The sequence below is a fragment of the Alexandromys fortis genome, unplaced genomic scaffold, assembly GCF_014885135.2.
Source record: "Alexandromys fortis isolate MF-2015 unplaced genomic scaffold, M_Fortis_MF-2015_v1.1 scaffold_25, whole genome shotgun sequence".
Taxonomy (NCBI): Eukaryota; Metazoa; Chordata; class Mammalia; order Rodentia; family Cricetidae; genus Alexandromys; species Alexandromys fortis.
The window spans coordinates 11,788,941-11,814,116 of NW_026067904.1; the positions used below are offsets into that span (position 1 = coordinate 11,788,941).

The 25,176-nt window shown below is 40.4% G+C and overlaps 1 protein-coding gene across 11 annotated transcripts in view; it reads right to left on the reverse strand.

Annotated features, from left to right (window-relative positions):
* Positions 1–25,176, reverse strand: part of Dtna (dystrobrevin alpha) — a 354,169-nt gene that overhangs the window by 240,541 nt on the left and 88,452 nt on the right. For 6 of the 11 annotated variants that reach the window (XM_050135017.1, XM_050135012.1, XM_050135020.1 and 3 more), the window contains exon 1: positions 15,010–15,217. The exons of 1 other annotated variant lie outside the window; for it this stretch is intronic. The gene's annotated coding sequence lies outside the window, so the exon portion shown is untranslated. Of the gene's footprint in view, positions 1–15,009; positions 15,219–15,377; positions 15,566–25,176 lie in introns of those variants that run through there. 4 more of the 11 variants (XM_050135014.1, XM_050135013.1, XM_050135022.1 and 1 more) reach the window with 4 other exon arrangements.

Below are 25,176 nucleotides of genomic sequence, written 5' to 3' on the forward strand. Positions count from 1 at the left end.
GTGCTCCCTTTCCTCCCATTTGGAGTGGTAATATAATTCTCGTGCCATTATATGTTGGAAGTATGTGATCTACTTTATTTTGACTTTATAAGGGATTACAGTTAAGAGATTGTCATGTGTCTCAGAAGAGACTTTGGATTTTGGACTTTTACAGGGTTGAGACTGTTATAGACTATGGGGACTTCTAAAATTGGACTTAATGCATTTCTTCCTTGTGCTATGACTACAAGCCTTTGGGAGCCAGGGAGTGGAACATGGTGATTTGAAAGAAAATGGCCCCATAGGCTCATAGGGTATGGCACCTTTAGGAGGTGTGACCTTATTGGAATAGGTGTAGCCTTGATGGAGCAGGTGTGACCTTGTTGGAGTAGGTGTGGCCTTGATGGAGATAGAATGCCATTGGGAGTGGACTTTGAGGTCTCAGATTCTCAAGCCATATCTAGTGTGGCAATCTCTTCCAGCTGCCTTTGGATCCAGATGTAGAACCCTCAGCTCTTTCTCCAGCACTATGTCTTCCTGTGTGCCACCATGCTTCCTGAAGATAATGGGCTAAACCTCTGAAACTGTAAGGCATCCCCAATTAAATGTTTTCCTTTATAAGAGTTGCATGGTCACCACGTTTCCTAAGATAGCTGCCTATCTCTCTGTAGGCTTGGCCACATGCACCCACCTCCAAATCACCTAAGTCCTAAGTAGCTTAACTGTGTAAAATATGAATGGCTCAGCACAGTTCTACTTTAAAAAGATTTAAAATTGGTACTAGCTTTATCAGAAGAGTGCAGTGTTAGGGAAGCTTCCCCAGGGGTTGGGTGGACTTTTGGGATTTCCTTTATTGATGCTACAGCCACTTAAAATTCAAATCAGCATGATCTGTAGTCACAGCTGCCTCAGCTCTAGCCTGGCTACAATCTTCTCTCTTGGATTCCATCCCCAATAGGGCCGTCTGGAAGAGAACGCTCGCCTTGATTATCTGAATTATGCTCTTTGTTTTGTCTTTGGATTGATCTCTACATTTTGGTGTTCTGAATTACTAATTCTGGATAAGATATAGAGAAAGAAAGTATGAAAACATCAAGGAAAACATGGGACTTTGTGAAATACTGCCACCAAATGCCATGGTCCTGAGAGAAAAGTGTTCCCCTCAAAATAATGCTCCTGTGTTACAGGAGCTCATTATAGTCGGGAACATTTCACCTGTCTCTCTTGGTGAGTGTTCTTAGCCTGTGAAAGGCTCAAACTAGGAGAAAATAATTATGGGGCCTATTCTTATAGAATATACACTTTTGAAAATAGGCTGGAGAACATTCAGCTATATCAAACAAATTTCTCAGCAATCAAAATTACAAAAACTATGAGAACTTTCCTTAGCAGCCAACTTCATATTTTATCTACCTAAAACTTATACATTAACATAAATTTTAATACTTATGAGCAATGCATTGCAGTATATTCTTTTATCACCCTGTTTCATTCTTGATTTCTTTAAAACTCTTGTTCAGAACAATCAAATCACGTAATTTTATTTTGTGCAATATTTGTTTCAAATTACATCTGCTACATACCCCATATGATTTTTCAGACCAAGGGGATTTGCAATCAATGTTAATTATAAGAACGCCAACAATGGACTGGGAATGAGGAGCTTCTGGAGATGATGTGTGCCATCTTTGAGATTTGGAGAAAATGCTCTTTATAAGCAGATGAGACAGGGATGTCATATGAAGCGAAGGGAAGGAACACAGGTATCCAGACTTCTTCTTCTTCTTCTTCTTCTTCTTTTTTTTTTTTTTTTTTTTTTTTTTGGTTTTTCGGNCCCGCTCTCTTCAAACAAGACTCTGAAGATACAAGGAATGTCAGGATCGTACCAATTGTAATGTAGCTGGTCAGGAAAACGATTGAGAACCAAGTCACTCCTTTTTTTTTTTGCTTTTTCGAGACAGGGTTTCTCTGTGGTTTTGGAGCCTGTCCTGGAACTAGCTCTTGTAGACCAGGCTGGTCTCGAACTCACAGAGATCTGCCTGCCTCTGCCTCCCAAGTGCTGCGATTAAAGGTGTGTGCCACCACCGCCCGGCCTCCAGACTTCTATATACAGGGGCTGTTTGAGTTCTGACCAGGAGCAGACATTCATTGTCAGTTTTTTTTTTCTCTTGCATTGCATTTCAGGGAAGGATCTGGGTTTCAGAAGTACTCTGAAAATAAACCCTTTGGGATAATGTAAAAGGCTGTCCTTGATAACTACATATTCAGCTCTTCAAATTCATTGCCCTTCTCTCTAGCCTCACATGTCACCCTATAGGAACACCACCATGAAGTTCCCTAACTTTGCACACATGAGAACCTCCACCCTGAACATTATTGCCATCTTGCCTTACGTAGGGAACACTCATTCATACATTGGGATCCAACACCAGCATTACCTTCTTCAGGGCATCTTCTCTGGGAACTGTAACCCTCTTACCCTCTGCATCAGCTCCACGTGTCGGGGTCACTTTTCTAGACAGTGCCTTCCTCCAGAGCAATCCATGGATTAAGATTGAAACACAAGCTAACTGGGAGTTTTAGTAAAGCCCTACTCCAGCACTCGGATGATCAATCATGTGATCGTGGCATACTGCCAACTGTTCTTCTGTTGCTGGGAGATAACAAAAGAACACAGAGAACTACACGTGATTGTATTTTGAAAATGTGTGCTTTCTTATGAGCTGGGAGATACGGTCAACGTTATAACAACGACGTGAAGATGTTATCTCAACGTACATCAATCCCTAATAGATTTCCAAAGAACTGGTTAAAAAAAAAAGACAGTTCCACAGTGCCCCAAACTTATGATTGCAAATGTTTACAATCTTGCAATAGAACTCTAGAATTTCAAAAGTGATCCTTTTATAAAAATGCATGCTTTCTTAACTTTCTTTTGTCACTACATTACATGTGTTTTTAGCCTTATGGAGAAAAAGGTTTTTGTTTAAATAAACCACACACAATAGTGGGACAACTCACTTATTTATGAATGAATGATTTTGAGCCATCACCAGAATTTACCCACACAATAAATCTTGTTCATCTATGAATAATTTAATTCTTCTCCACTGAAGCCTTGGGAGGAAATGCTGCTATATACCGAACCCACTCAAAGTATAGAAATGGTCCAGTCAAGGCCAGCTCTGTCTGCTGCTGCTTGCTTTGAGCAGAATTTATTTAATGTGTATATTCTTGGACTTGCAAAAGCGTTTGTGTGTGTGTGTGTGTGTGTGTGTGTGGTGTGCGTGCATGAGCAGCTTTGATGACCTATGTAGGAAATGCATTGCCTTCTCTTTTAGCAAACACATATCTAGCTAAGGCAGGCAGCAGCATCTGGATTTTCTTCATCCCTTGTTGTCCGATTACCAGTAATGGTTTGGCAGAAAGCCTGAGGCAGTTGTCCCCAAATGCTGCACCACTGACCGGTGAGGGCATTTGAAGAAAAGGTTTATTTTAATTTATTCTTATGTCATCGCATTAGAAAATTCAACTAATATATAAAATTTCATACACTGTACCATTAAGGTCTGTATATTTAGTGTTTTAAAACAGGATGAAAAATATAACTACATGCACACAAGTGTGTTTGATTATTATTACTAAGTCTCCCAGGACCACTCCCAAAGACCCATGCTTAATTCAAAATATTTTATTACATTAGTTAATTAGTTAATTTCTGTGTGTGTGTGTGTGTGTCTGTGTGTGTGCATACCTCAGTACACATGTGGTAGTGTAAGGGCAGCCTTTATGGGACATGCTTTCCTTCTATTATACGGTTCCTAGGAATTGAACTGAAGTCAATTGCAGGTGCCTTTACTCACTGAGTCATGTCAGATGCCCAGCTTACATATTTTAAAAAATTTACAAAAGCAAAGGAATGCCAACAAAAGTCCATGTCTATGGTTTAATTTCTTGTTTCCTGAGTGCTATAGATAAAAAAATTTCTTTAGTTTTTCCTGTTGCAGCAGTATAGTAAACTTCAGTTAACCTCCCTATATTTTTTGTACTCAAGTTCAATAACTATATGTGAATGACCTTCACGAAATTCTGCCTACAGTGAGAAATGCTAGTGGTAATTCTCAGAAAACACGTTCTGAGAGAATGAGTTATTGCCTAAGACAAAAGCAGGCTTTTCTGCAAGCTGTATTGTGTCTTCAAGGCCACTGGGGTATGATATAGAAACTGAAGTGATAATTTACCCCTCTGCAATGAAAACTATAGTATAACTCGCACACCAGGACTCTCTGCCTCATTCTGTGAAAGGCTTCCCCCATGTCATTCTCGAGGAGAGACTGTAAATCTAAGCAACTGAGATTGATTCATGTTCCGGTGATTGGCAAATGGTGATACAGGATGTTTTACAACCTTCTAAGTGTTTTAGGTGCTAGGAAGTCTCAAACTGTAGATTACAACGGATTCCTAACTTTGTAAATAGGAGGAAATGCAACTGGGTGGTCCCTTTCAGAAGCTCTTAAAACTGATTGAGAGCAACCCACAGTACTCAAAAGAAACCTGCAGATTCCCCTGCAATGAATGTTTAGAAGTGTTGACGACTTCATTATGCTTTCTGAATTTTACTATAACCCCAAGGTAAAATATAAACACAACTTAATCACAAGAAAATATGTGTGATAAGAATTTATTCTACCAGACTGAGGAGACAGTTTAGTAGAAAATATGCTATTGTAGAAGCATGAGGACTTGAGCTGAAATCCCTGTGACCTCACATAAATGCCTGTCACAGCACTGGGGAGACAGAATATGGGTGGTCCTTGGGAACTCACCCACATGTTAGTGTAGCCTACCAGTGGAGTTCCCATCAGTGAGAGAAATGTCCTAAAATAAATAAATAAATAAATAAATAAATAAATAAATAAATAAAGTAGGAGTGGTAACTGGGAAAGGACGCTTGGCCTATGTCCACTACATAAATATGCACACATATGCACCCCCATGCATGTGCACTTGTACACAATTATTTATCTGCACATACAAGAACACAAATCAATGTAAAATTATGCTTCCCATAATTATGACCGAATGATTTCTCTTTCTATGGTGTAAAATAAAAATATTTCTCTCCTAGTTAGAATGGGGTGAGGGTTGAAAGTCGCTGATGGATGAAAAGTAGAAAAAAATTATCAGGATGGACACGTGACAAAGAACATCCATGCCCTGTCGCACCTGCCTGCCTTGATGCCTACACAAGACCCATGTATCAGGATGCTCTTTGGCTAGAGTTATTTTCTGGAAGCATACACCTCTCAGAGTAAATGATTGCTTTACACCGTGGGTGCACTTTACCACAATAAACGTTCTGTTAAGGAAAGTGAGTGTTTTTCGCTTTATTTATTACCCTTCTCCAGTCACAGGAAAATTCCTTCAGCTGCTTACTTTAGTAAAGAATTTTATTAAATTCAATAATTTCTTTTTAAGCCTTTAATATTTAAGATTTTGAAGAAAGTGAGGGGTAAAAATCAATAAACAGATGTTGAAGTTGAAGAAGGCTGTTCTCTTCATAAAGTCTTAATTTAGAAACAAAAACTAAGTTAATGTATTAATAATGTATGGCCATATTGTAAAATGTGTAACAATTTTAGAATTTTGAACAAGATAGGTCAAAAAAGCAAATCATATTTGATATCTGAGTGATTTTCTTATTTGTAGTGTATCACAAATAATATACTCAAATAACATTAAATATTAATGTTATTTAATATTTAATAAATAATTTATTTAATAAATGGATGGTGTGTCAACTTAAAAACAATGTCTTTTATCATGAGAATGAAAATGAATTAGCAAATAGCAAAGATATTTACAAAAGTCTTAAAAATCCTTAGCTTTATGTTCTAAAAGTATTATATGACATATAATACTAAATTATAAATTATTTATAAAGGATATTTATTTTATTTCTAAATCATGTATATATGTGAGCGTGTGTGTGTATATGTGTATTGTATGTATATATAGCTTGTGTGAGTTCAGTGTTCACAGAGGCAGAGGCATCTACTCCCCTGGGCCTGGAGTTATAAGAAGTTATGAACTCCTGAATGTGATTTCTGGGGATGGAGCCTGTGTCTTACGCTCACGCCAACTAAGCCATCTTTCTATCCCACTAAAAATTCTTAATACAATGTAACAGGTGTCCTTGAAGTAGAATTTACCAAATTATATTTGATGGTGTGAGACATTCTTTCTGTGTGTCTCTTTCTCTATTCTCTTAAACTCCAAGTTAGAAAATACTGCACATAAGTGGGTTGAGCCTGTGCAAATAGAACATTCATGAAGGTTTCTTGTTAGTGTTGGCCAGAATCTTTAAGAAAGACATAAAATCTATAGCAATTTGCTTGATTTGGAATCCTCAAACACCCCATGGAGCATTTCCTAGAATTACTGCCACCAAAGACATAAACTCAGTTTTCTGACTTATATTGCAATTCCAAGGACTCAACAAACTGCCTCAAAATGTAAAAGCCTTTAAATGCGCCATTGCTCTTAGACTTCCTGGATTTTATCTCATTAGTGGTCACAAGTGAATGCTAAGCACATACAGAGCTTAAGTAATGTGAGCGCTACTCAAGACCATGCATTTTTAAAGTACAGCATGTCACTGTCCTCTGACTCTACGCCTAGTCCTTCTACCATGCTTAGAAAGTAGAGGTGGGGATTAAACATGCATTCAATTATGTTCTATCGATGTCTTTATATGAATTTGTAGAGAGGGGAAGGTAGACATGTCATAATCGTTCTCATATTCTGTAAAATTTCCTTAATAGAAGTTTTTTTGAATTCCCCCAAATTATTTATGGCCTAATGATTGGCAGAAGGATGCCTAAAATCCTAGCTTTGCAAAAGCATTGCAAAAGTGGCAAGTATTCAGAGAGCTAAAATACGTGAGTGGAGATGAGTCAGAAGATGTCAACAGGACAAAAGATGCCAGTATCACATCACAGGTGGCACGCTTGCACATTCCCCAGGGTAGACCTACTCACCTACGTAAAACTTTGTCTAGTCTCTGAAGACTTGGGGATGCCTAATCACCTGTAAGTTTGGAAATTTGCTGGAACTTCCATAGATATTTCAGGCCTTTCTTTTTTCAGACATGTTGGTAGAGTTCTGTTTCCTATCCTGCTGAAGCTAGGTGTGGCTATATGGTATACCTTGACCAAGGAATTGTGAGCATAGGAAGAAATGAAGACTGACTTCAGCCAACATATGACAGCTAAGTGACTCACATGAGAGAAATCCTAGTTTTCTAGATCACAGTGAGACTTAAACTGATTTTCTCAGGAAACCACACTTAATAATCTGTGTATACCTTATTAAACATATATAATAAGACAACTAGAAATCAACCTTCCTCAAGACCCAGTAATACCACTTTTGGGTATATACAAAGGATGCTCAATTGTGCCACCAGGACATGTGCTCAACTATGTTCATAGCAACTTTGTTTGTCATAGCCAGAACCTGGAAACAACCTAAATGCCCCTCAACCAAAGAATGGGTAAGGAAAATGTGGTACATTTACACAGTGGAGTACTACACAACAGAAAAAAATAATGATGTCTTGAATTTTGCAGGAAAATGGATGGAGCTAGAAAACATCATTTTGAGTGAGGTAACCCAGACCCAGAAAGACAATTATCACAGGTACTCACTCATAAGCAAAGAAAGCCAGTCTACAAACTGCAATCTCAGAGCACTTAGACAACGAGGACACTAAGAGAGACTTACATAGATCTAATCTACATGGGAAGTAGAAAGTATAAAAAGACAATATCTCTTGAGTAAATTGGGAGCATGGGGACCTTGAGAATGGGTTGAAAAGGGGAGGGGAGAGGTAGGAAAGGGAGTAAAGAAAAATGTGGAGCTCAATAAAAATCAATAAAAAATAAATAAAAACAACCTCACTAAAAAATTAAAACAATGTGTCTTTCCTACAAAATAGTTCTCAATACTGAATTTACTTTAGAAGAGAATTTTAAAAGATATTTATCTTCTATGTATATGATCGTTTTGCCTGCATGTATGTATGTGTACCACATGTGTGCAGTGCCTCCAGAAGCCAGAAAGGCAATGCTATGCAGGATCCTATGCAGGAGGATAGTGCTCTTAACAGATGAGCCACCTACTTCCTCAGTCCAAGTCTTAAAAGATAATCATTATATTTACTTGAGGTTTTAGCAGACAACAGTTCTGTGTGTTAACATGTTTTTATAAAGGTGTAGTAAGGAACAATCTGAGATTCAGAAGTTCATTTATATTAGAAGATCAACTTCATTCAAAAAATTATTCTATACCTTTCCCCAAATCAGTGAGGTATCTGTATTCCTCAATTGTGATCATTTTGGTGAGTTTGTTTTTTCAGGGTCCACAGATTTGTGAACTGCAAATTCATTTAGGAATGAACAGGAAAAAAAGTTAATAGGATTTAAAAGGAGACTAATAAAAATAAATCTATTGTTCTTTGAAAAAACATGTACATATTCACAAATCTTTCATAATCTGGGTGAATGAGTCATTTTTACATTGTATTTATTTTGCAAAACTGCAAAGTTCAGCTTTACTTATGCAAATAAATTTCTGTTTGATATTAATAGTATGCGAGAAAATTGAGCATTTTAGCCTCCTGATGCTAATATCTAATAAAAATATCTGCCAGACACGGTATTCCTTAAATTGTCTTTTGTTTTATTTTGAGACGTGGTCTCATGGTCTCATTATGTAGCTCAGGTTAGCTTGGGACCCACTCTATGGGCCAAATTGGCCTTGAACTCATTATGATCCTGCTGCAGTCTCCTGGATGCTGGGATTGCAAGTGTGAGCCATCGTGTCCAGAAGTGGTCATTTTTACGAGTCAAAATAAGACCAAGTGTTCTAAGACTTGACTTGTTGTGAGAACAGAAAAATGAGTTTTTTTAAACAGTGTGAGGTCAATTCAAGTGAAGAATATAAATGACAGAGAACATTTAAAGAGACACGATGTCTTCCAGGGGAAGACAGCAGCTAAACCCCATTGCCTAGAACAGGTAAGGGAAAGAAAGTAGCTTGACCTTGTTCCTACTCCTTGGAAGCTGACATCTGATTCCTGCTGGATAGGAGTCCTCATTTTTCCTGTAGATGAAATATGAAGGACACCATGGGAGATTCATATTTTCTTATGGAAATTCTAGGACTCACATTGGAAATACTGGATTTAAAGATTTAAATAGAATCAGATGTTTGTTTAAAGATAAGCTTTGGTCCCACCTATATTGAGGCTCTTCTCTTCATGGGAGAAGGTGAGCACTATGTGAAAATATGAGGCAGACTTCTTCATTTCCTCAAATTCAAGATAGGGCATTACAAGGGCATACAATAAAAGTATGAGAAACTTTCAAACAGTCTCAAGAGTCAAAATTGATTAAACAGCTTTACCGAAACTCAACTTCCTTTGGTCCCCACTGTTAATACTCAATTCTTTAGCCAAAGAGACTTCCTCTACTTAGCATTTGCAGATAATAACGTGACATCAACACTGCGCTCTAAGGCCTTCAATTTTAAGGCAAAATTTTCAAACAGTTTTACAATTTAAAGTGATGAACCCACGGCAATAAGCTATCACGTACATTCCTTCTCATGCTACCCTGGTCTGGAAAGGCCGTTTTCTTACAGTTGACATCCACACAGTGTAAAAGGGGATTTATTTTAATTTAGTTTCTCACTGATTTTTTTAGGGTGTGCTATTGAATGTTTCTGATGTATGTATGTGTGTGCATGTGTGTGTTCATGTGTGTGCATGTGTAGGTAGAGGACGGAAGCCAATCTACGATGTCATTTCACAGGCATCATTTGCCCGCTCTCCCTCCCTCCCTCCCTCCCTCCCTCCCTCCCTCCCTCCCTTCCTCCCTCCCTCCTTTCCTTTTTCCCTCCCTCCCTCCCTCTGCCTTGGCCTTCCCAGTGCACGATTAATAAAAACCTCATTGACAGCCTCCCATCCACTGTTACCCACTCAGCTGTTTGCCCTTACTCCCTCCCTTTCTCTTTCTTGTTTGTTTGTTTTGACAAGGGCCCTCACTGGCCTGAACCTCTCCACATAGGTCAGGTTGACTTGCCATCAAGCCCCAAGGCTTTGCTTGTCTCTGGCTTTCCAGAACTGGAGCTCCACAGACATGCCTCTCCACTGGACTTTCTATCCCTGGGTTGTGGGAATAAGATAATGTAAGCCAACCGAGCCACCTCCAGAGCTGAACACGAGCGGTTGGACCTGCTACTTCAGGGCACTGTGCCCGGCCTTTGCCCACCTCTCCACCTGCAGCTGGCGGCAGCCGACTCACTCCGCTTTGCTGCTAACACGACTTCTTATCAGTCGACCTCATTTGACAGCAACATGAACATCAGTCCCATTTCTCCAGAAGAACAGCGCCCACCAGATAAGCAAATCTTTCCTGATTCTACTTGGCACTTAGTATCATTAGTGATCACTATGTTGAGATCAAAATACATACAATGGGTAAAAGTAAGCTAAATAAAGAAAGAAGATGATGCCCAGGAATAGCAGCCCTGGAAACAGACTATTATTCTTTTCTTAAGCCTGGAGGGAGTGGGTTTTCCTTTTTATTTCTTTTCTTTTCTTTTCTTTTCTTTTCCTTTCCATTCCTTTCCTTTCCTTTCCTTTCCTTTCCTTTCCTTTCCTTTCCTTTCCTTTCCTTTCCTTTCCCTTTCTTTCTTTCTCTCTCTCTCTCTCTCTTTCTTTCTTTCTTTCTTTCTTTCTTTCTTTCTTTCTTTCTTTCTTTCTTTTTTGGTGTGTGTGTTGGTTATTCATAATACAGAAATCAGTAAGGCACAGCCCATACTATTAGGGTCTTGGGAACTGCTGGTGCACTCTGAAGCTAAGGAAAACACATCGAGAGTGATATCTTAGGTGAAAGTTGAAGGTAACAAGCGTTCCGAGAAAAGAGAAATGATTCTATGGGTTCTCACAGATGATCTTAGTGTGTGGCAGATCCCAGAGATGGCAGTTACATTTGAGTAGTGTTGGTGGTGACCACAAAAGGAGTGGAGAGACGGTAAAGGAATGGTTGACACTTTGTGACAGGCCTTGCAGGACGTGCTGGAAATGGAGCACTCTTGCTCTGAAGGCTGCTGGAGTTTTCCAATCACTAGCAGCTGTAGTTCTTAGATAAAAGACGGATTTGTCCACTTTGAAAGCTATACAGTGGATGGTGGTGATGTGTCTTAGAGGCAGACGAATAACTAAGAATAAACAGCAACTGAGTAAGACGATGAAGACCCACAGCAGAGTCGCTGCGGTGGAACGCAGGGGGCAGAAGGGGTTAACTTACAATAATCTACAAAGATGTGCTGGCACTGAATCCAGGCAGAGAGAAAGCCGGAAGAGTCAAAGTCTGTGAACAGCTGAAGAGACTGGAGTGGGTGGATTAGAGATTAAGAGATTATCTAGGAAAGTGACTAGGGACAAGTAAAAGGATTGCTGAGTATTATAGACAACGCCTATGGAGCTGGAGAACATGAGCCCTGCAGTCAGTAAGCATATGGAATTTTCTCTAAGAAGTCTTAAACAAAACAGAACACAACTAAAAAGTAAAAGACAAATGAATAACACAAATATCCTAAAATTATCAATGGCAGCAGCAGACTCTGCAATGCATTGTCTAGGATGAAGACGTGGTTTAAGGAACGATGGCTATTAGCACAGCAGAGCGAATGGGCACCTCTTGTAATGATCCAAACATAGATACCTTGGACTCAGAGCTCTAGTCAAATAAGTAAAAAAATCAAAAATACAAAATCAGGGTAGAGTCAATCACAAGGTGAGAATTTAGCAGATGAAAATTTAGAAAGCAGTGGGTCGGTGAGATGGCTCAGAGGATGAACTCACTTGCCAAGCCTGGCAACCTGAGTTGGATTCCTGGACCCCACATAAAGATGGAAGGAGAAAGCAGACTCCACAAAAGTGCCATCTGACCTCCACATCACACACATGCACACATAATAAAAATAATGAAGTTTTTAAAGAATTAGAAGCTGGAGAGGTAAATTAAACTTTACAGCATGAAGTTCTGCCCTTTGGCATATGACTGCATGAACAAACAAGACTGCAGAATGCAGTTCCTTCTGCGGCGTGACAGACTTCATCAAAATGTCAAAGCCTTTGGCCGAGTGTCCGCTGGCATCTGGAATGCCTATATCGTCCACTGGGACAGAGGGAACCGAGAATGAACCTCTGCTCACACTGCCTGCAAGCGGGCTTCTGTCATAGAGGGAACTCAAGGCGCCAGGGGTACTTTGTCTAAGCATTTCCAGTCTGCCACCTGCTTCCCTCTCCACAGAAAACCACCATCCTAATTAGGCCTTGGAAAACCCTAACAAGAACCCCCCCCCCTTTTTTTATCATCCATTCGTTTATTCTTTTTGAAAAAGAAGTAACTCCAGCAACTTGAACTTTCAGGGGGCCTCTTAGCTTTGACTGCCAAATGCTGGGATTGTAAGTCAGTGCCACCACGTCAGGTTCAGTGAGTAATTTTCAAAATACATTTTCAACTTACAGCAAAATCATCTGAGGTATTTAGAAAACATGACATCACGAGCGAAGACGGGATGGGCAGCAGTAACAGAAACAGCCAGTAACGCGCCAGCTATGATTAGCAGACACACATCAAAGGACAGCAACCTTCACTGTGCTCAAAGCGAGAAATCCCAAGCTTTCAACTCCGTCATGGAACTAGAAACTTTAGCAATGGTGCAACAGTGAGAGCCACGTGTTCGCCTTTGTCAGTGTTTGTCAACACTGTCACTATTAGCCGCATTGCTAAAAATTCTTCCGTGTGAGAATTTTGAACTTTAATTTTTTTTCATGTTTTTTATACGTTGAAAACTAAAAGCCAAAACTCAATATAGCAAGCATTAAATGGTATAACTGAACCAGATGTAGAAATGACAGGTTTGACTGCACGTGTCTGTGTGTGTCCTGAGTTCTTCTTCCTGTCGTCACAAATTACTGCCAGCTTCAGTCTTAATGTCAGCAACTCAGGACACAGCCACCCATACAGTGCTGTCCCTCGCCTGATCTGACCAGGAAGAATTTGCCTAGGTACTGTCTGCTCATCGGGAATGGAGAAATACTTGCCATTTGTGTAATCTAATGGGTTCTTTCTAAGTATCACTAAACCTTAGCTACAATTTAACAAACTGCCTGAACTCTTAGAAGGGTGGGTATTTCTGACACAATGCACACATTGCCAGTCCACAGAGGAGGACTTTAAAATGCGTGGGTCAGTCCCTCCTTGCAGCTAGGTCTTGGGCCCTTAGCCTCATTATTCTCTTTTACAGACTGGGAAGATAGGAGGTGAAACTGGATACACGTGGCTGGACAGACCAGTCCTGGGCTCTTGTAGCGAGCTGCGTGGTTTCACACCTGATGGAGATGTATAATCAACTCCTGAGATGGCTAAGGCCTGACCTATGCTATGATCACGCAATGATTATCAGCTGCCTGCATATGCGTGAACCTATGGGCAGTGCCCACCTGGCAGTTCGGGGTTGGCAGCCCATGCCTACTTAAGGGCTGGGAGAGGTTTGCCCAGAGAGAGAGAGGAAAGAGAGAGGGGAGGAGAGAGAGAGAGGTAAGAGAGAGAGGAGAGAGGAGGGAGAGAGGAGAGAGAGAGAGAAAGAGAGAGAGAGAGAGAGAGAGAGAGAGAGAGAGAGAGAGAGAGAGAGAGAGAGAGAGATTGCTGTGAATAAAGTCCTGGAATAAACTGCAGTGAGAAGAGCTCCAGTAGTCGCGTCATTCCTTGCGGGACGAGGGTGGACGCGACAGGCTCTGCTAACTTCATTTTGTTTGTCCTTGCCTCTCTGCTCAGCAGTCATAAGTTCAACTCTGTCAACACAATGCCTACCTTTTGGCTCAGAAGAGCGACATACTACATTACTTCTTATTATCAAAGTTGTGTGAAGGAGCCACATTAATTCACTCGGTGTTTGCATCTACTTTAGCCAACTTCATTCAGTCTGGTCTATCTGGCCGAGCAAAACGAGGCCAGTTCCACTGTTCAGCCCCTCATTCTGTCAGGAGAGCGTCAGCCTGCTTATTTTCCCCATATAAAGGAGAGTATCCAATTCACACCATGCACGCTGGGACTATTATGGACAATATTTATTCAGAAGGAATGCTGTGTGAGTCTGGAAAAGCTGTCGCTAAGAAGAGAGGGAGAGGTCACTTTGACCAAACAAGAAACAAAACCTATACATGGGCAAAGAGCAAGGAACTGAAGTTTTCCCTTCTCCTTGCGTCGAAACACTTGAGAAGCTAAAACACAACACGGCAATGACAGATTTAACCACTTTTTCCCTCCCTCCTTCCCTCCCCTCTGGAGTTCTTCATAATCTGAACATCTCCATTCACTTAGCAGATACCAGCTTGTTTGGAGGAAAGGAGTTGCTTAGAATTAATGAGGTAATGCCCCAAACAACTGCTATTAATACACTGTTTTCTTTGATAGAGGCTGCCTGCTTTTTCTCTGCCGCTCCTTTAAAGATGAGGTACTTTCTGATGGTCTTAGAGCACCATGAGAAGAATCATTAGTTAGAACATCTCCTCCCCTTTATTTTTCTTTGAAATATTTTGTGTTCACTGTCTGCATTTGAAAAGAGAGCCATGCCAGGGGAGCTGCGTTCCATCTCACCTAACTCGGAACCCCATAAGCCACGGGTACTTAAGGGTTAAGGGGAAAGAGCACGGCTACAGGCTTTACTGAAGTTACAACTCTGGAACGCGAACTTGAAAGCAGCAGTGCACAAATACTGGGTTTGCTTCGGCCACTCGCAACACTCAAGGCCACCTGCTTCCAGAAAGGACAGCAGTTCCATCAAGACACAACGAAATCTCTGCGATCGTTCATTCATACCAAGCACAAAGCAAAAGTCAATATTCACCTTCCCAGAGATGCACCTCCAAGTCCCGGGGGTGTTCTCACTTACCCTGGTCAGCCACAGCATCCGCTCTTCAACCCTCTTAGAGCCAGTTCACCTAGAGAACACCGTGATTGCTAGCACGCTCATGGGAAGAACAGATTTTTAGCCAAATTGCAATTACCCCTGAGACTATAACCAACTCTGAAACCCTAGGGAGAGACAGAAGTTTAAAAACCCGGCTTCCAGATTCTGGCATCCAGTGTGTCTATCTTTAACTTGCAAACGATTTGGTTTCACATTCCACTGAAGTCCCACTGGCAGATGCCTTTGGTAAACTCACCAATGGCAGGCTTTCAAAGGTCTCCCTCAGCCCCTCCCTCCCACGAAGCTTCCGCCCATTTCTTCTAAAGCTGATTTACTCAGCTGTCCTTTACCTGTGTCCTCGTGGGGAAAAGGAACTGCTTTCATTGAAGGCGATTCCACAAGCCTTTGCAAGCTGAAGATCAGCTGAGGACTCGCTGGCTTCCCTTGCCATCACCCCCGCCCTCCTCACGGACAGAAACAAACTGACTTCCAAACTTGGCTGCCTGAAAAAGAATGTCCTCTGATTGGCATTCCTGGAGGCAGAGAGCCAGGCAGCCAGAGCTTGGCAAATGGCTTCCTAGGGATACAGAAGACAAACAAGGAACTTGCCTGAATTCTTATTTCAGTGTGAGGAAAATCCAACCACTATGTTGAGACATTAAAAATATTTCTGGTTGAGTTTCAACGTTTATGGTTCTTTTCTATCTGTTTATCATTTTACCCAGAATGACTAAGGCTACAGTAAAACAGGAAGATAGCAGAACTATGATCAAACATTAAATAAACCTTGTTTGGGACTCACTAGAGAAAGAAAAGAGCCACAAATGCCGCTTCACAGTGTCCCTAGGACTCCTGGTCAACGGGTAGATGTCCTGAGAAATAAAATAAATGCTTACGGAAATTGTGGGGGACTGACTTTTGTTCTCTACTCTGAGCAGCAGGAGGAAAACATGAAAGAAACACTTCTATTTCCCGGAAGTTTCCTTTTTTTCAGGGCTGTCTTATAAAAATTTAGCACAGGCTGGGAAAGAAACTGGGGTGTGTGTGTGTGTGTGTGTGTGTGTGTGTGTGTGTATAAGGGAGAGAAAGAGTTGTGTGCATTTATGAGTGCATGTTTGTGTGTGCATTTGTGAGTGTGTGTGTGTATGCGTTTGCGAGTGTGTGTGTGTGAAGGTAAACTAAGTGTCTGATTTTGCTCTTTAGTGCTATGATAAATAAATGAAGAATAAAAATGAAATTTATGCCCTGGCAATGCTGAAGCACGCATGGGCAGCCCGTACATGGTGGTTCTGCTGAACTTGCCCATATTGTGTTTCATGGTCTAGGTTGATGAGGATGGCTGACTAACAGAACACCAGATATCATTACAGTCGGTTGTGAACCACCATGTGGTTGTGGGGAATTGAACTCAAAACCTTTGGAAGAGCAGGCAGTGCTCTTGACAGCTGAGCCATCTCTCCAGCCCAAAATATGACCCAAACCAGTCTGGTAAGGAAAGGGTTGATTTGGCTTACATGGCCTGATCAGAGTCTGTTTTTGAGGAAAGTCAAGGCAGGAACTCGAGTAGAACCCTGGATGCAGAGGCCATGGAGGAGTGCTGCTTACTGATTTGCTCCCCACGACTTGCTCTGCCTGCTTTCTTATTCAGAGCCAACTGTGCTGGGGTGGCTCTGTCCACATCAAATCTTTTGTTTGTATTTTTATTTTTATTTTTTTTTTGAGGCAGGGTTTCTCTGTGTAGCCTTCTTTGTCCTGGAACTCACTCTGTAGACCAGGCTGGCCTTGAACTCACAGAGTTTGATTAAATTTTATGCTGTAGTAAATAAAGCTGTGTGCTTGGATTAAAGGTGTGCACCACCACCACCCAGCCACATCAATTCTTAATAAAATGCCCCACAGATTTGCCTATAAGCCAAGCTGATGGTGAAAATCTCCCAATTGACATTTCTTCTTTCATGATGATGAGCAATTTGTTAAGTTGATAAAACAAACAAAACAACGAATCAGTCTACTGGGTGAACCGAAAAGCTTTGGAGAAGATCCACTCGTCAAACAGAGTCTGACAAGGATGGGGAATGAGCAAGTGTCCTTTACAACACAATAACCTGGGCTTAGCATTCATTTGTCGGTACCTAGAATCCAACTGTCTATCACTGAAAAGGTGCTTCTCTATGTTCAGAGTAGTGTATGTACTGCATATCACATGACACGCCACCCCGCCTCTTCAAAAGCCTGGTGAAAGCATGGCAGCTTCGGTGGCTGGGTGTGCCACAGGATGAAACATTGCCAACTCTCGGCAACTGTCAGCTGGCTGGGTTCGTGGTGGTGGTGTGGCTGCAGCTGCTCCCTGGGACCCACAGAGACATCTCAAAACATATTCACTGGCAAATGCTTGATCCCAGAGGACAACTTTCTAACGTCATTGGCTTTAAATCTTGTTATTTTGTTTTCTTCTTCCACATCTAGAGCAAGATTACTTTAAGAAATCATGAGGGAAGACCCGCTTGACTACTTACTACACTCATATTTTGATGTCCCTATGTTGGTGGCCTGCCAAGGGCTTGTTCTTTCAGCTAACTCCATTCCTAGATGTCTGGACAGCAATCTTTACAGGAGGAAAAGGAGAAGGAAACATACGTTACTCTTTAGCCTCAAAGTTAACTAAGGAAAATACAGGAAAAACAGGAGCATCTGTTATCCAGACACAATCATCAGAGTCTTAATTCAGCCCCAAGGTTAAGTGAACACAATGAAATGATTTTTTTTTCTTCCACGCACCTTCCTAGGGCAATTGGTAAGATTTATAATGGATGGAACTGAATCTTTATCATGAGCAAATGTCATTCTGCTCTTTTGTAAACACTAACAGGAAACTGGGAATTGATCAGAAAAATAGCTTCCAGGGCTCGCTTCCAAAGAACACTGGGTGCATAACTGACAAATCAGATAGTCTGGACTAATCATGAACAAGCAGTTCATCTTTGCTCCAGTCCCAATAATAGAATGAAGGGGTAGAGTTTTGAGAGGGAAGTACCACTCATGGTTCCCTTATAGTGAGGGTGGTGGTTCAAGCTCAGGTCTGCACTGATCTGTGATGTATCTCTGTGGATCTAAACCTGGGTCACTCAGAAGCAAATGGACATGGCCAAGTTTTTTCTTCCTTGCTGCCTTAAGTGATAAACGGAGGTGGTATTTAGAGGCAATAACTTTGCAGTTGATTTCTTTTTGAGACCGGTTCTTTGAATGTAGCCTGGCTGGCCTGGGACCTGCTCTGTTGACCAGATGGGCATTAAATTCATAGAGATCTGCCTGCTTCTGCCTCACAAGTGCCACCACACCTGGCTGCAGTTGTTTTAAAGTTATTTTGTATTTTATTTATTGTGCTACATAAATTCACTTTTATCATTAAGAACAGATATTTTGATCTTAGAAAAAAAATGAAATTGTAACTTGTTACAAAATGTTACATTTTATTATGCAATTTATAATGTTTTAGCATTTTAAAGGCAAGTAGTATTAGCACAAGAATAAAGTTTTTCTCCTCAAAGAAAAGAAAATAATTATAAATAGCAGTTATTAGAAAAGTAATTAAGGTAGACACTACCCAAGACAATATGAAAACCACATGTAACTAATATTAGAAAACAGGAATCCTAGTCAGAAAATGCTCAGAGAATTGACATACCATGCATATAATTATTGAACACAAGTCAACTGATATTATTCTTTGAAATGTGGATTATATATCCTACGGAAGTGGAATTATGAATATACAAAGATGCCTACATGCCCATCGTTGCCTTTGGCTCACAATAAGTCAAGATGCAGGAAACAGCTGCAGTGTCAATCTGCAGAGGAACCAATGAAGATTTCCTAGCATACATACTTGCATGTAGTATTCTACAACCAAAGAGGAAGGCCGACATAAGTGGCAACAAGAATCTAGAGGACTTTATGCTAAGAAAATAAGTAGAAACAAGTAGGAAAGCACGATAAAAATCTTACTTAAACAAGAAATATAGGAACACAAGGAATAAAACAAACCATAGAAATCAAAATGGTGGTCACAGGTGTAGAAAGAGCGTAGGGTAGGCACATGGAAAAGATCAAAAGATACGTATTATGTAGAATGAATAAGCTAAAGATCTGGCATAGAACATAAGCTCTGTAGTTAATAATATTGTTTTATAAGCTGTTATGTTATCAAGAGAAAATATCAACCACACAAGATGATAATGTCCTTACATGTGCATACATAAAGAGAGACATACATACGCACGTGTGCATAAAAAATAAAACATTACAATATGCTTCACTTAACTGGGTTATTACTGTATTTGACCACTACCACTGAGTAGAGCGGTAATTTTCCTTTGAAGGACCAACATCAACTCTAGCTGGAGTATGGGCATCATATTCACTTCTGGATGTAACTGGAAGATCTGACCTCACCCTGTTCACAGAGGGACCCTTTCTACATGCCATATATTGGAGCTCTGCCAGCACGTACCACATCTGATGCCTCTTACAATCTGAGAGTAAAAATTTGTTCTAGTGCCCAGTTAAAACATGTGGGGTCATCATTCTAAACCCGCATAATTTTTCATAGTCAAATATCCAGTCCACATTTATACACAAACCGAGTAACTGGTCCTAATCGAAGTGTTTAAAGACATATCCCTGGTAGAAACAGGACAATTATGTTTCCTGTGATTAAATAAAATGACAGTTGGTAGGCAGACCGGAAGTGTCGACATCATACCCAGCTGCTCATTTGGAAGCAGGTTTTACCCGATGAGCACGTGCCATGAGCATGTTTCAGACTTGTGGCTTGCTTAGCTCTGGAGCCTTCTGTTCAAAGGGCTCATTTAACAATGACAAGACCCAACTTTTTCAGCAGATGATCAAGGGTGAGACCTGTTTGGGGAGAACTCGGATGCCTGAAATTACGTAATCTATCAGATTACTTTATAGAATGCATAGCTCTGAAATATAGTGGGATAACCATGGTTGACAACAATTAATTGGACATTTCAAAAACCTAGAAGCTAGGTTGTAGAAGTTTCTGGTGCGGAGAAACGGCAAATGAGGTGATGACATGAGCCCTAAATTAAATGTTTTATATCACGCCTGTGACTGAGATGACACTCTGCTCACAGTACTACAAAGTAACCGGGCTAAGGGATGTTTAAACAGCCATTTTAGGGCAGCTTTTGCAGACTTTATCTGTTCTACTGGCTTTTCATTTTCTTCCCCTTCTGCCTCCTTCTCCATCTCCTCCCCTCAACGAGATAAAACTCACGACACCATGCCTTGGTAGATCACTCATTTTTTATCCCCCCACTTAGAGTGTTAGAAACTCAAGGATTTCTTGCTCATTATTCCAGTTCTGGGAAATTTTACTTCTAAAACCAATTATAACTCACATCCTCTGTTCTTTTTGTCTGAAACTAAACAACTTCGAGATGTCTCCATTTTCTAGTAACTTCCCTTTTATTAATTTTCTTTTTCTCATCTCTATTCTGTTGAATATGCTATTTCTATGAATATATTTTTAATTTCTAAGAATTTTGTTTGTAAGTGTTCCTGTTCCACTACACTGTATTTAGTTTCTTGGACACATTTTATTTTCTAATATCTGTAATAACATAGATTTTAGGCTTTTTGTGTGCTTGTGGCAAAATATGTTTAGTTCACTCTTTTTTTTTTAGTTCATTTACCTACTCTAGTCTCTTTAAATTTGGATGCTTCTTCAAACCCAGTGTTCCTTAGTTTCTGCTTAAGTCACACACAGGATGATGTCGTAGAATGAACAGACGATGCTGAGCTATTGCACTAAGGTGCCACTGGGAGCGACTGATATCTACACCTCTACATAGTCCACACAAGTGCCCCCACATACCTGTCTCAGGATGCTCTGGACATATACCTAGTACATGGACTATGAGGACCAGAACTGAGTAGGATATCCTGAAAAGGAAGAGGATCTGGTACCTATTCATAGCTCAGATTCCCACCTGGCTGCCAGAGTCCAAGATCTCATCTAACATCTACCTGCTGCTGTTCTTTCTAGCATGACTGACTCCGTGACTCGCTCTTTGAGTTAATCTAGACATTTCCCTACTCTGTGTTTCCTACAGGGGCTTGGGGCATAGCTGTCAGCCTATGTGGATTTCAGGAAAGTATTGGAGCATGCACCTGTTATTTCCAAGGTTCTATCTCTCCTGTTTGGAGCCCCAAAGCCTTCCCTAGATTCAACTATCTTTTGCCTCCAGTCATTGTGTCTTCCTAGGATTTTCTAAGGAGTCTTAGCTTGCTTCTTGGTGGCATTTCCTCTGCAGGCTTCTATGTGTCCAAATTGATAGCTAAACCAAGTATCGTTCATCCATTTCTTCCTCATTAAAAGATGTCAATAATACTGGGCTTTGCATTTCCCCCTTTTTATTTATCTCAGTGAACTCATAGAAGGTCAAAGTAAGTGCTGTCTAGCGAGGCACAGGTAGGAACTGAATGTGTGCCACCTCCATTTCAGGGGCAACTCTCTGTCATTGCTCTTTAGTATGGTCCCAGCAAAGGGGTTATGATGAGCTGATCTTCAAGTTTTGCTCTAGAATGATTCCACCAAATATAGCTAGCAGGTGTGTGTGTGTGTGTGTGTTAGTATTTCATATTTCTCCATAAGCAAAAACATTCAATGCTAACATCAAAGCTAAACACCACAAGGCATATAATTACCTGTATCAGACATGCTGATGCATAACACTCAATCAAAGAAATTATTTCATTCTGAAGTGACTTGTCGTCCCATGTTAACGGTTTTATTGTGTCTCTGTGACATTAAAATCCACAAGTGCATGCAATTATGAATAATTCTTCCATTTGTAAAATCAATGTATCTTAAAGAGTAAAAATGCATTTTTTGTCCCTGAAGTTCTGCCCAAATTATTGAATTAGATCACAATAACCTCAAGATAAGAAAAATTATCTTAAAGTGGTCTTGGCAGTTTTCTTAGTATTTTATTTTTACTGGAAGGCAATTAAAAATTATCACAGTGATATCATTTTCCTTGTCCATTGGCATGACCATTAGCATATGGACGACATTGTGTGTCTGGGATTTGAAGCGAGTTTTGTCTTGAATGGTTTTGACACATATGCTCTGTTTCTTGTGTTAATCTGGTGACACCAGATTTCCAGAAGATAGATTGTGTCCTATTTGGTCAACATTACCCCATCAATGTTAAAGCTTTGGAAGGAGGGATTATGCATCTTATTATTTCGATAGTTATAAAAACTATAACAAAGGATCAGGAGGAATCTTTGGCATCCTTTCCTTTCTTTCTATATTTCATGTCTACAAAGCTTATCTACCCATCTTTAAAATACTGTCTTTCTGTCAATCCTTCCCTTAAATCTAGCTAGAAAAGAGTAGGAGGCTGGTAATAGGGAGCTTTGCTCTTGTCTCATATGTTATATAGCATGCTACTACACTGCTGTGCCTTGTCTTTCCCCACAAAGTGAGATTACATAGCATGTTACTGTATAGCTGTGTCCTGGTCCTTCCTCACAAAGTGAGATTATATAGCAGGTTACTGCACTTCTGTGCCTTGTTCTCCCTCACAAGATGAATTATATAACGTGTTACTGGACTGCAGTGCCTTGTTCTCCCGCACAAAGTGAGATTATATAGCTTGTCACTTTATTTCTGTACCCTGATCCTTCCAACAAAGCTGACACAGAAGAGCCAGGGGTTCCTTCCACTCTCTAGTCTGAGAATGTGGGACTGAGGATATTACTGCTTCAGGTACTAAATGGTTTTAGGTTTCCTCCAAGCTTGATCTGGCTGTAGTATACACAGCTGGAGTCTTTGATGGTGGCTCACAGTTATTTGAATGCTGAGGGCATGAATCATCCTAGGAGCTGTGGGCAGAGCAACTGGGAGAGAGAAGAGAGGTGGTGTCTGGATGGCTTCTTTGAGCTGCCACGTTAAGAGAATTTCAACTTGAACTTGTTCTTTAAAAATCATTATCAGGGCATATTTATCAGAGTGGGATAAATAATGTGACTTAATGGACTGCGAGTCTGATTTATAACTTTTAAATATTTAGACATTTTGTGTATGTATGTTTCTAGCTTTGACTTCTGCTCTGGATCCTGGGAATGTTAGAGGAAGGTCCAGCTCCCACTTGGGCCTTGCAGACATATCTGCTACAAGAAACAAGTCTCACAATCATATTTTATCACAGAAACAAGGAAAAGTAAATAATACGAGATCCTCCCACCCATTCCAAGCTGAGTGCACATTTACTTGAACTTTCACTACTGCAGTTAGTGTTAAGGGTCAAAGTCTGTGGCTGGAAACATGAGACCAATATAATAACAGGGGTTTGCATAGATCTACATGCTTAATTGACAGGGATATCTCGATTAATTAATTATCAAGTAATAAATGAATGCTCTTATGGCTTGGATATAAAACGTTCCCATAAGGTCCTGTGTTTGAACATTTGGTCCCTAGCTAGTCATTTGGTGGGAGAGGCTGTGGAAATGTCAGAAGTAGGGGCCTAGCTAGAGAATGTGGATTTCTGGAGATCTGGACTTCTATTTTATAGACTGACACAATTCCTGTCTAATGCTGCTTCTTGGGCTGCCTTGATGTAAGCAAGAAGCATCATGGTCCTGCCACCACAGTCAAGAGTCAACGCTGTTCTTACGCCGCAACTGTGAGCCCAAACACACCCTTTCTCCCTGAAGTTGCTCATTCGGTGTTGGACACGGTGATGAGTGATCAACAACATTGAATTGGAAATTCATTTTTATAAAAATTAATGTTGTACAAGAATTTATAATAATAAATTTGTCCTTTATAAGCATGCATGGGGGAAGCTTTAATTCAGAGAAAGAAAAATACAGGACAAAAGAGAGAAAGGAGAGGGATTTGGGGACCAAAGCAGAAGGAGTGGGATACAGTGGGAGAAGGGAATGGAAACCCTGGTCTGGCACGGTCGTGATGTGTGTCGAGTCTTGGCCATTTGCATGCTACTGCTGGAAGTGTGAACCCGAGGTGGAGTTAAATTGGGAGTTTCCCAGATTTCGGGGGATTCATCTTTTCAAGGAATTAAGGTAGAGACCCTGTGTTCTCTCTGTAGATAAAGCAAATGCTAGGGAATATGTTTGATCCTGGAGCACTTCTTTGGCTTCCTGTCTGGGGATACGATCTCTCTTTCCCCATACACGGTCTTACCACTGTGAACCATCCACTCTGCGGTTCCCAGTGGAGTCCAGTTTATGCCTTTGGACCTGTAGAACTTCAAGCTAAGCAATCCTATTTTATTTTTAAAGTCATCCTGGTCTGATTTTTGTAATAGTAGTAGGAAGTGGACACAAACAGCAAAAATCAACTTCCTCTAAACTTTGACTACTGTTTTCATTATAAAAACATACTGCTTAGAACCAAAGCCCAGTGGAAATCTAAATATCCATTCAATTTGTCATTGTCAGAGCACCTTAATAAATCACATCACACAGATGTGCACACACGTGCACATGCACTGGGCTTTGAAGTTATAATACATTAATTATTGCCATTGTAAAATGTTAGGCTGACAATAAACTATGAAACCCCAGGTTTCATTTTCTTTGGCCTTGTTTTTACAAAATCACTCTTATGTAATGTGCTCAACACAGCTTCAGCCGCACACTGGCGGTGCCTCATTTTCCAGCCTATTGTATACATTGTATTCCTATTTTTATAGAGACAATGGTTACCTTTCTATGAAATTTCAAAGCTTATTCTCTGCAGAGAGCCACGTTCATGTGCAGGGAGTTGTCTAATTGCAACACAGAGGAAAATCACACTTAATTACATCTTTGAAAACTAAACGCAAAACAGAGAACCTGATGGTGACGTTATCAGCAGGGCAAGGATAAAGGTTTCAAAGAGGTGCCTTTATCTGTCTCGGGTAAAAGGTTTTTAAAATTCTAATTAGTCACATATATGTAGTTTGTGAATAGAAATGCTAAACGAAAAGACAAATAGATTAAATTCATTTTCCAGTTTAACGTGATGTCAAAATAGCAGTTAGGCAGACTAAAGAAAAAGAATGCAATACTGTATGATTAGATACCAATATAAAAACTATGTTTATC